The sequence below is a fragment of the Natrix helvetica genome, assembly GCF_964273705.1.
Source record: "Natrix helvetica genome assembly, chromosome: 1".
Taxonomy (NCBI): Eukaryota; Metazoa; Chordata; class Lepidosauria; order Squamata; family Natricidae; genus Natrix; species Natrix helvetica.
The window spans coordinates 268,158,192-268,170,309 of record NC_138548.1 but is presented as its reverse complement, the minus strand read 5'-3'; the positions used below and the strand labels follow the sequence as shown (position 1 = coordinate 268,170,309).

The 12,118-nt window shown below is 37.5% G+C and overlaps 1 protein-coding gene across 5 annotated transcripts in view; it reads right to left on the bottom strand.

Moving 5' to 3' along the window:
* The window catches only part of KCNIP1 (potassium voltage-gated channel interacting protein 1), a 365,400-nt gene that overhangs the window by 32,063 nt on the left and 321,219 nt on the right, over window positions 1-12,118 (bottom strand). The gene's annotated exons all lie outside the window — the stretch shown is intronic.

The following is a 12,118-nucleotide window of genomic DNA, read 5'->3' as shown; positions in this document are numbered from 1 at the left end:
TTGACAGATATAAATTACTTCCACATAATATATTTAAGATCAGAACGAACAATTATTACATTCAGCAGGCATGGAGATCCATTTTTCTTTTGTTATGCAACAAAAGAGTTGGAGAAGACATTCTGACTAATACAGTGTTATTAAAGACAATCAAGTGTCAATTCCCTGGAATTATTTTCCACAATATATGGCTTTTCTTCAGCTAAGTGAAGAAACAGCAAAAAGGTAATAAGTTCCTGAAATGTATAGGTTATGAAATAAGTATATCTTGCCTATGTTATAGAATAGCCTTCCCAAAAGAAGCTACATTAGCCTTGATGTTATTATTGCTGAATTACTATTCTAGAAGTTAAGTCAGTGCTTATTCTGAGGATATATGTTTATATTGAAGCATGTTAGTTGTTCTTAAATTTTATATTTGTGGTTATATCATTGATATTTGATAATTATATATTGTTCATTTCTTTTATATATTGAGGAGAGTCACATTACAGTGGTTTAGAAAACTAAATATATAAATATTTATTTAAAGTGAGAGGCAGTAACACCATGGAGAACATTTCTTTTCCCCGTGTCTTGCTTTTCTGTATAATAATTGAGCACTGCTACAATTCACAAATATCTTGTCCATAGATGGAATAGTAACTTCCTAAGATAATGAGTAGAGAGCAATTTCAATGCAATTAGATATTGTCTTTTATTTTTGATTGTATATGTTTCTAATTATAATTAGAAGCTTGCATTTAGCTTGGGGACTTATAGCAAAGTGCCTCATTGCATTCTATGGCTACATATAATCCATCACCTGGAAATCAGAAAGAATGAAATGAAAGCATTTTAGAACCTATGAAGTTGACTTCATTTTATGAATATGTAGATCAATATCAATTTAATCTACAGATTTTTTTCACATACATAACCTTTAAATATGGCAAAAAAAGCTGCAGTTACAACATTCCTTAACATCCATAATTTCTGTAGGCAACTTATATTGTTGTTAACACACATTCTGGAATTTTTTTTAAAATAAATAAATTACCCTAATTATGAACTTAGTTACATACATTTCCCAAATGCATTCTTCAGGGCGACCAATTACATTTTAAATCCAACTTTAAGAAAGAAAATTGAAATCATCATGTCAAGATTGACTCCTGATAATTTAAGTTTCCATGTATTTTTTTTTTTAATAATGTTGGAATAATATGTCCTCTTCTGGAATGCTTCTTCAATTATCCAGTTTTTCCAAGTGTCCAGGTATTCAGTGGGGATCTTTGTAATGAAAAGGCAAATAGATGGCTGGGGTATTTTTCCCCATTTCATTCATTTGTGTCCAAATCTCAAACTGCCTGGACAAGTCCCTGCAATAGTCTTGGTAAGGTTTTTCATAAATAGTTTACCACTGACTCTTTCCTAGGGCTGAGTGAGAGTGATTGGGCAAGATCACCCAGCCTCATGCCAAAGGCAGGACTAGAACTAAAAGTCCCCTGGTTTCTAGCCATTCCACCAAACTGGCTCTTGTTAGGCATTATTAGTAGTTAGCTGTTTATTTTCAACTACCCAATATACTTTACAGACTCATGTTTTCCACTTTTGTTCATATTTTGATGGGAATTTGAAATTCGAGGAAGACATTGTTTTTGTGGTTTTCATAGATGGAGATAAATGCAAGGCGCAAGAATTGATCTCTTGCCAATGCTAATAAATTGTATCTCAGAAAAAAGTGTCATTTGTAGTACAGACAATATCTGTGAACATATTATATCTGGGCATTGTCTCAGGCTCTTCCATAAAACTCTGAAAATGGATTTTTGAAACCAGGATACATGTTTATTTCATGCTGAGCCAAGTCACTGATGCTATGAGCATGAAATACCAGCAGAAATAACCTTAGCTCAGTGGAATTGCTCCATGTCTTCATATAGGAAGTAACACATTTAAAGTCAAAAAAACACGGAAAAGCCTCTCCATAAATTCATGTTATCTATGTGCTAATTATCTCAGCATCCCTTCCACAAGATTGCCTCCTGTCTCATGACACTAAAACTTGTCCTCTTTGTACATCTTCATCCACAGGCCAGGCAGATGGTTGAGGGAATTCTCCTGCCTCACAATTTCATTTGGGGGCCAGCTTCCTCCAGGCCCTGCTGGGATGTATCACACTGATCCCTATTTATTCCAACCTAGCAACAAAAAAACAATACATGTGGTAAAATGAAAGCTTTTATTGGGATGGATAACCTGAAATGGATAGGCACGTTGCAAAATTGCCAATTAGTCTCTCCAGAAGAACTTCTGTGACTTGTCAAACCATAAGATACCAGTTTCTTTGTTCTCAATGGCCTCAATTCCTTGTTTGGAATGCCTTCACTTGTTGCCTAGCTATGTTTCATGGAATCTGCAAAGGTGCAGGTACAGAACCTGTCTAGAGCATAGTTCCATGGAGAAAGCAGCAAGAATGAATTCTATATATTGCTGCTGGTGGTTATGGGGTGGACTTCCATCCAGGTTTCATGAAAGGAGCAGCTGGATGGATCTTGTACTTCTGGGACAGCAGCCTAAGAAGAGTAAGGGGTGAGGGGAAAAAGGAGAGAGGGAAAGACACATGAGCAACCAGCAGCAGCTACCTGAAAAGCCGCCTTTCAATCGGAGACTGTTAGAAATCAGCCTTTGCATTGCTGCATTCAATCTAAGCATCTGCAAAGCAAAAGGTGCACAATGGACTTTGGCCAGCAATAGCAGTCATTGGCATGGAATGCAAGAGAGAACTTAACTGGAAGAAAGGATTAATGTTTTCCCTATGTAAGGGAGACACCATTGCTGACTGTGGGGAGTGGCGGAAAAATGGTTGTAGTAATGCTAATCAATGTTAGTAATATAGGAAGATTGTATTCAGATACAGCAATGGATGCCAAGATCAATAGAGATTATATTTGGAAACTCCCTTCCTTACCTGTGTGATGACCAAGCACCTGGCATCCTCAGCTCTTGAAGTGAGTTAAGAACTTGATGCAGGACAAGATATCTATATACTTTCTAGACAGAGAAGTGTTAGTCATATGGACACTCACCAAATTTGTTGTCATATTCAATTGGTTTTTATGAGGTATATTTTTCTTCATAGATTCCAATCATTGAAGTTAGTTTTAGGTATGCATGACATCTAGCATCTGTTTGGTGGCATTTAGTAACTTATATACCAATTGTGACTTAAGGGTGATTATATCCATATGTATATGTATACATGTATGTATGTGTATATGTGTATATGCCTGTAGATATCTATGTATATCTATGTGTGTGTCTGTGTGTGTATGTATGTATGTATGTATGTATATACACACACACACACACACACACAGAGAGACACCACCCTCCCTCCAAGACAGTAAATGTTTGCAGTTATGTTCAAATCCAAACAACTAGCCCTCTGGAGAGCTGAAACAGAAACCTCCTACAAGACAGACAAACACACCAACAAACTCCACAGACTGGAAAAACAACAGAAGCCCAACCCCCCTCCACAGCAACTCATGAAACAAACAGTACACAACATATCAGACAGAATCCTTGTCACAGCTGAAACCAATGTCCTTTTCAGAAGATTCAACTTTGCAGTCGCCCCTAAACGCATCCCCACTGAAGACATCATATGCGGACTTGAAGCTACACTCACCAAAATCAACCCAGATGAAGCCAATAAAATCAGGACAATAAATGCACACATCGCAGAACACAAGAACGCAGTAAGAAAAAAAGAAAAAAACTTCCTCCGTTTTCCAGCACCTTAAAGCTACAGGACATGAAATTAATTTTGAACGAACCAGGTTAATCTCCAAAACTGGACACTTCAACAAGAGAATAATTATGGAAGCTATCGAAATAGAGAAACACCCCCACAACATGAATAAACGTGACGATACCTCCCGCCTACCGGCATCTGGAAACCAGCCCTAATCAACAAATGAGCCCCACCCACCACTCAGGCCATTACAACACGAAACAACAATGGACACACAGCCAGCACCTATCAGCACCAATCTACCAATCATGATACAAGCACACAAGCAATCATTCCACTTACTGAAACAACGCCAGCACTCCACACACCCCCACCAAGATTTATAAAAAGACAACAGCTCCGACCATGCTTTAAGCCCAAAACCCAGCCTGAAGATCGCGAGTGAAACCTCGCCGCAACATTGCCAAGACAATCTCAATCTTACACGGGAAAAGACCCGAATACAATAAGACCAGCATACACCCGTGAAAATCTACGAATATATATATATATATATATATATATATATATATATATATATATATATATATATATATACATACATACATACATACATACATAAATACATACGCACACACACACACACACACACACACACACACACACACCTACCTATCTAAGGAGCACATGGCATCATATGGTTATTATAAAAAAACATTTTCTCTAACCATTTTTCAACACGAAAGATCAATACCATTGGCTAATGGATTTCTTTTAAAACATGGCTGCCCCTCATATATTACTATCATCTAAATCATCAAGGTTTTTGTTCTTTCTTAATCACACTTATGTCTTTATTTCACAGGTCTCATTTAAAGCTGGTGAAACTTCTCTCCAGTGATTATTGGAAAAGCCTTTCTTGTTCCATTCAGTTGCTTTAATCTATACTAATGCTGTGTTCTTGTTTTCCCTTTTATCCCTTTTTTCTCTGTCAAACTTTAATTGACTCTAAGTAACTTTTTTTTTCCTTTGAACTTTCCGAATTTGCAGTTCAGCTTCATTTGTGGGTATCCACTCCTCCTTTAGGGACAGCGATGGTCTGCAGCTGATGGAAGGCAATTTGGGAGTGAAGTTACTTGATTATCTAGTCTGTCTTCTTTATTCATTTTCACATTTATTAAATTTACCTGCTATTAAGAATGGATGGAACTACCCATTCTGATTTTGCTCGGTTTTCCATTGTTCAGTATGAAATTTGGTTTGATCACTTTCTGTACCAGTTTCTGACTTTTTCAAATTAACTAACACAGCATAAAAACTGAGTAGATTTTTGTATGCAATGCATGTATTTAAGGATACTTTTTGGAAGACATTTTAAATCTTTCTTTTCTATGCAACTTTTAAGTTTCAAATCTCATTTTGAAACTCATTTTGCCAATTTTAGAACTCACATATCTGGGAATTTCCACTCACATATCTGGGTGGAAAAATATCCAGATGGCCATTAAATGGCAGTACTGCTAGGAAATACATAATATTCTAACTCTTTGCTGCCATCTAAAGGATTATGCAGAGTTTGCAGTCCATATATGACTGCCTTAGTTAGAGATCTGTTCTCACTTGCAAACTGAATTGCAAAATGGAGTGGTTTGGTATCATGCAATCATCAGATACCACGATATCATCAGACTAGATCAGGGGTGTCAAATTCAAATCCTGGGAGCTGGTTGCGTGCAGCCCTACCGAGCTCCATTTTCACTGGCAGAGAGTTGCAGGAGGCCGTGAAAGCCAAAAATCACTGACACAGTGGCTTAGCCGCCACAGGTGTCCCCAACACAAGTGACTGGCCACGCCCACACTGGCCACGCCCACACTGGCCCCTTAAGTTCAAACACAACCCTGATGCGGCCCTCAATAAAATTGAGTTTGATACCCCTGGACTAGATAACAGTCATGTTATCATCAAATTAGAAATTAGGAGACCTTAGATAGGAGAGGCTTAGGCATCGATCTAACTGCATAACCTTGGTCCAGTAATTCTTACTCAGGAAGAAGGGATGGGTCAATCCCTTCTAAAATCTTGCCAAGAAAATGGCAGTGACTTGCCAGGACTCCACGTAGTTTTCCAGCCCCCCCCCCCAAAAAGGAGATGCAAATCGAACAATTTTTATTTCCCATCAACCATACATGTTGGTAGATTCTAGGCACATGTGTTTTCTTATGTTCTGTCCTCTTTCCTTGTATGCAAATTCCAGAACAAATTACTGAATGTCTTTTATTCCTCAATATTAGAAGAATCAGTGTTTCAAATTCCAAACTGTCATTAGTTTTGATAATGTTTAGAATTTCTTAACTGACGCAGCTCCCATGACAATAACTAAGCTGTTTGGTCAAAGCAGGGCAAGCTTGAGAAGAACTGAATCCTGGGGAGACCAAAAACATTGAAATAAGGACTTAAGGTGAATGCATATATTTTAGAAAGAAATGGGAGCATTGCTGTAATAGGAACTATAAATAAGAAAAATAAGAGAGAATATGGGTTCAACATCCATGCCTTTTGTTATTTAAACATTAATGCTGAGACGATAAGTAATTAAGAAGGCATGTATTACTTAATAAGCATATTTGAGACGTGTCGGGATAACTCCCATGATTAGAATCAAGCAGTCAAAGCATGCCATTTTATTCAGATTGAAATGGAGGAGAAGAGGTATTACATTTTGCACTAAATTTTCACACTTGCTGTGAATGAATGCGTGGCTAGTATAAAATGCATCTGAGTTAAATTGTGTTCTAAATGAGAAATGAGCAGCTACCTAAGAAAACGTAGTTTTTTTATGGCCGTTTTTTATTTTTATTTTTTTTGTGAACAATGTCCAGGTTCTGGTGTATGAGCCAATGACTGCATCCTGATATTTCAGGCAGATCTGACACCACACTTGGCAACACATGTCAAGGCAGCACAGGTGGTGAGAGCCCTTTCTCTCTCACATCCTGCTATTATGGGGTAGAGAACAGATGAGGCAGCCTCTGGAAATAAGTGATGGCAGTTCACATTTCCAAGTTGCTACCCAAAGCAATAACTAGAACCAGCACATTAAAATGTTTGACACCTGCTGTTTTCAATGCTGTAGAAAAAGCCAACAACTACAGATTGTATATAATCTGGAGATATTTCCAGTGGGCTTACTATAGCCTCTTGCTATTATTGGGACTCAGATTCCTTTCATTTAGCATAGCCTGATGATATAAGTAAGATTCCTATAACTGTCAATATTCATCATCTATTTATTTAATAAATTTATATGGCCACCCATCTAAATACATGACTTTGGAAGGTTAACCATTAAAAGTAAAATAAAAAACAGGATAAAAGAACCACAATTTTAAGAAAACAACATCTATAGCCATGATGGCAAACCTCTGGCACACATGCCACAGGTGGCACACTGAGCCCTCTCTGCAGGCATGCCATCCATCGCCCCAGCCCAGCTCCACCACGTATGCGCATGCGCCTCCCACCAGCCAGCTGGTCTTCACTTCTCTGCCATACATGCAGGGGACGCATGCAGGGGACGTGCATGTGCATGCGTGGGGAAGCAGGGAACATATGCAGAACATCTGCATTGCATTTTGGGGCCTCGCGCAGCACCCCATGTTGGCTTCCAGGTTGGTGCAGGAGGCCTTCCAGGTCCTAAAGGGGGTGCAGGAGGACCATTTGAGGGCCCCCGTGCCCCATTTTGGGCTTGGAAAGCCTCCTGCACCAATCTGGAAGCCAAAAATGGGCAAGAGGAGGCAGGGGGCCTGCACACGCGGCAGGGAATGGTCGCACATGCATGCACAGGGAGTCAAGTATGTATGCATGGGGGCAGGGCGCACACAGCAGGATCATATGTGCATGCACAGGGGTGGGGCACATAGGGGGGCACACATACATTGCATTATGGGTGCGGGCGTGCCCTCACTCTTTCATGCACACACGTTCTTGGTTCGTGATAACAAAAAGGTTAACCTTTTTGGCATAGCAAAGAATAACTGCCAAGAATATTCACAAGGACCCATATTCAAATGTGTCATAAGATGAGCTCACCCAGACTGTCAAGGCCCTAGGTTTAATAGCAAGGGTTTTTAAAAATAACTTGGAAAACACTAGGAAAATCAAGGCAAGTCTCATTTCAAGACAGATATTTCAGAAAGCAGGTGCCATGGCCAAAAAGACTCTTTCTGGGTTCTGTCAGATCGAACTCTCTACCTGATTATTTCCATGTGACAGTCTGATTAAACCTTATTTTCTATGCTATTTAGCATCTATATGAAATCACTGGGAAATTTTCTGTGAGAACTTGGCACTCTGCATCATCATTTATGGATAATAACCTTTATTTATTTATTTCCATTTACTGGAATCTTGGTGATTCATGGATTCTCTGTGTCAATAATGAAACTATACCTATATTTTCAATAAGTGACAAATGAATTGATCTAAGAATTGATGGAGACCTGTTTTTCCAATGAAATGGACTTAAAGGTTTGGGAAGTTCTAGGACTCTCAGTAATAGCCAGATGCTGTGCCTCATATTCTAGCTGCATGTTGTCTTGGGGCTGCCTGTGAAGGATACTGCTTGATTTATGTTTTTGTGTAGAGTTTGAAACAAAAGCCAGTGTCGTGTAGTGGTTAAGGTGTTAGGCTGGGGGAGTTCCAAGATCAAGTGTACCCCTACCGATGAATGCTGTAATCTTAGGACTGGTCTTTTGCTTTCAGCCCAATCTTTGTCAAGGAATTCTTCTTGTGGAAAAAAAATTGTAAGATGAGTATTATGTACAGCATCATGAGTACTTGGAAGAAAGATGGAATCTAAATAGATATTTGTTATATTTTCCTTTAAATATCATGTATTACATTTGAAGTAGTAAAATTGCCCATGCACATATCTATGCATATAGTTTTTAGAGAGAAAAATACCAAATTAAAGCAATTCAGACAAACTATCCGGTGAAAATATTAAGAATGACAAAAATTATTTATATTAAAAATTGTAACTTTATTAAAATTATTGCACTTACATGAACAATACATCACAACATAAAAAACTAACATGAACTTGTCTCCCATTTTTTAAATGAGAAATGAAAAAAAATATTCCAGTATAATAACAATCATGGACTGTGAATAAAGTGCAACAAGAACAAATTTCAAAGACATGGAACCGAGCACAATTATTCAAATACTTCATAAATGGGACATAAATAATGATCACAAAGTTCATATTCCTTTTTCACAAACTTCAGACAAGAGAGGTTTGTTTCTAAAGTCAGGTACTGGATTAAACCTTGTTGGAAGTTACAAATAAATAATGAATTTAAACTGCATTTGACAGAACCATTAATTGTTTTTAATTTATTGTGAATTATTTTTTATTAAATTGGCACCACTTTGGGATTGTTTTAATAAGCATTCAGGAAAGAAGCATTTTGTAAAAGATTTTTTTTTAATGAACTGTTATTAGTTAGATGGCATTTGACTTCATTTGACAGAAGTTAAAGACACTTGATTGGTATGCAACACTTACTGCTAAACTTTATTCTTATAAATATTCTGTCGCTGAAAACAACACTCTGTTCCCATTCTGGCTATCCGTAAGTTGTTTAAACTTAATGCACCCAGAATGGTCTGAAGATCCATTAGCAGGAGTCTAAAGGTATGGTGCTAAACACAATGGCCACTCTGAATGAAGCAACCATAACAGTTTATCCTGCTGACAAGCTTTTATGCCCAAGCTATATGCCTCCATAGTAGTGAAAAAGCTTTTAGGAAATGGATTGAAATTGCTGCTGGGGCATTGCTTGATAACAATATCTGAATCTAGTAATCATTTATCCCAGTTACATCAACCTGTCTTTCCTGGTCAGACAAAATTAGCATGTTGTGGACTCCATTGGTTAAAGAATTTTGACAGGCAGGGTCAAAAAAGAGACTTCTCTGTCATTGCCCTACTGAATATCTTTCCCCTGAGGTGAAGTTGGCACCCACTCTGTTGGCTTTCCAGAAGTGTGTTAAGATCTGGCTCTGCCAACTAGCATGGAGATCCTAGAATGGGAGGCGATCTTATGGTGGTTGGTGCTTGAGAACATTCTTCACATCTTTTTAACTTTGTTTATTTCGTATGGAGTTTTGTTTTGTTTTTATACTTGTAAATCTCCCAGTCACTGATTAATAATCTACCAATATACATTAAAACACGATCCTACATTTTGCTCTGATATACCTTTATATGTCATAGTTTAATATTATTATATTACATGATTATACTATAACTACTGATTACTATATTATATTATATAACGTGATAATATTACTTTGTTGTTCGTATGTACCCTGAGAGCTTATCCATCGGCGCCAAATTCATTGTGTGTCCAATCACCTAGCCAATAAATTATTCTAGTCTAAGAAACTCTTTTGGAACCATTTTCTTCAAACCAGTTATGGATTGGATATTTTCCTTTTTGGGAGAATTCACACTTTATTCATCCTACATGACAGCCCCATCACAAGAAGAGGCAAACAGTCATTTCTGGACGGCAAGAATAGGTGACATTGCTCTGTATTGATTGTAAATGCAAGCTCCAGTCATGCTTTCCTCTTGTCATTTTAAATATTCTTTATTCTTTTCCTGTTATGTCACTTTGAATGTTCTTATCAGTTTCAGTTGGTGTGCTTCATTTTGTTACAGATAACCCCAGTACTTCAATTACTATTTTGCAGAGAGAAGAATGCCTCTCCATTGAATCAATGTTTACTAAGTTCACGAATGTCTTCCAGAACTAGACTTTGAATAGTGCTACAATGGCACCATAACTGTAACACCTGCCTAGTAGGTAAACCTGACAGGGTTTTCTATTTTTATTATTGGCTCCCGTTCCAGGTGTTATCTTTTTTTCTTAGGTTTTGGAAAATAAATCAAATTATGCATCATTTAACCCATATTGTATTTGGGCTATTTGGGAGTTTAGAGTGTAAAACCCTTCTTTTTCAAGTGCCTGGAAAGATGATGAAATGGTGCAATGCAGGGCTTACATTATATGTGAAGACAAGAGGCCAGAGAAAAGTAACTAGTTCAGGGGAAGAAAAATAGTAATTAAAATATTCTGGTTTCAATTCAGCAAACTTCAATTTTCAACAAAAGTGCTATAACTATTATGCTGTTTTAGGATTTCTAGTTCTAGAATAGATTGCACTTAAGTGCATCCAAGGAAAACTATAGCAATTTTGCTAAGGTACAGTTTTTGATTGGTTTTTTTAATTTAAGTAACAGGTTCTCTAATTTGGATAACTTTGAAAATCCCTGCTTTTGGAGACAATAAAGGTCAACATGACATTAAGAAAGGAAATTTTATTTTAAAGCTGATTATGTTATGTTAATGTATCTGATTTTGGTAGTTTCTTCAATATAGACTGTATACATTTAATTTACAAAATTTTAAAAAAAGTAGTTTTAGTGTGCAATGTAGCTGTGGAAGATTATATATATATATATATATATATATATATATATATATATGTATGTATGTATGTATGTATGTATGTATGTATGTATGTATGTATGTATGTATGTATATGTATATATGTATGTATGTATGTATGTATGTATGTATGTATGTATGTATGTTACGGTGAAAGACCGAAATCTGGTGAATGTTATTCACCAGATACGCTTGGTGAATGTCCGAAAATACCCTTATCCTCTCGACACCCTTACCCTAATCCCCTTACCCTAATACCTCGGCAGATATGCTTCCTTTTAAGCGTCTTCTATTCGCGGAGTTTTTTTTTTATGTCGATCGCAGGATCGCAGTTTTTTTAAAAAAAACTCCGCGAATAAAGGGAAGCGAGGAGCCGAGGTATTAGGGTAAGGGGATTAGGGTAAGGGTGTCGAGAGGATAAGGGTATTTTCGGACATACACCCTTACCCTAATCCCCTTACCGTAATACCTCGGCTCCTCGCTTCCTTTTAAGCGTCTTCTATTCGCGGAGTTTTTTTTTTTATGTCGATCGCAGGATCGCAGGTTTTTTTAAAAAAACTCCGTGAATAGAAGACCTTTAAAAGGAAGCGAGGAGCCGAGGTATTAGGGTAAAGGGATTAGGGTAAGGGTGTCGAGAGGATAAGGGTATTTTCGGACATACACCCTTACCCTAATCCCCTTACCCTAATACCTCGGCTCCTCGCTTCCTTTTAAGCGTCTTCTATTCGCGGAGTTTTTTTTTTTTTATGTCGATCGCAGGATCGCAGGTTTTAAAAAAAAAACTCCGCGAATAGAAGGGTGTCGAGAGGATAAGGGTATTTTCGGACATTCACCAAGCGTATCTGGTGAATGTCG